We start from the raw sequence: 467 nt of genomic DNA, 5'->3' as shown, positions 1-467 counted from the left end.
CGTCACTGTGGCACTGTGCCCTTCCCACCCAGCAGCCCCTGCCCGGGGTGAACTGTCCTCCGTGCAAACAACTGCTCTGTCAGCCCGTCCGGGCTCGCCCAGACTCCTGACGGGGGTCCTTCCGGGCCGGGCCCCTCCTGGACACGGTGCCCTACGCCCCCGCAGTCCCCGGGCCTGGCCGGGCCTGGCCGTGTCAGCACAGCTGCGGGGGGCCCCCGAAGGCGCGTCAAGGGGTGCAGGCACCGGTGTGCGTCCTTCCGGCCCTGGCCCACTCCTGTGCTGCTGCGCTCCGCGGAAGCGTCCCCGGGCCTGGCCGGGCCCCGGTGGCACCCACGTCCTGTCTTCCAGGCCTCGAGTCGCCGCGCCCGAACCTGATCCTGGGGCTGGTGGTCTGCCAGAAGGCCAAGCGGCCCGCGGCCTCCGGGGAGCTGGACAAGCCCGAGGAGAAGCGGGCCCGGCCGCAGGCG

General features: G+C 74.3%; 1 protein-coding gene across 1 annotated transcript in view; it reads right to left on the bottom strand.

The window, feature by feature from the left end:
- The window catches only part of WDR93 (WD repeat domain 93), a 17,462-nt gene that overhangs the window by 15,594 nt on the left and 1,401 nt on the right, over positions 1-467 (bottom strand). The window lies entirely within an intron of this gene.

The sequence above is a fragment of the Condylura cristata genome, unplaced genomic scaffold (genome assembly GCF_000260355.1).
Source record: "Condylura cristata isolate star-nosed mole 26May11 unplaced genomic scaffold, ConCri1.0 scaffold00035, whole genome shotgun sequence".
NCBI classification, from domain to species: domain Eukaryota; kingdom Metazoa; phylum Chordata; class Mammalia; order Eulipotyphla; family Talpidae; genus Condylura; species Condylura cristata.
The sequence above is the reverse complement of the archived record's forward strand: the minus strand, read 5'-3'. Positions and strand labels throughout refer to the sequence as shown.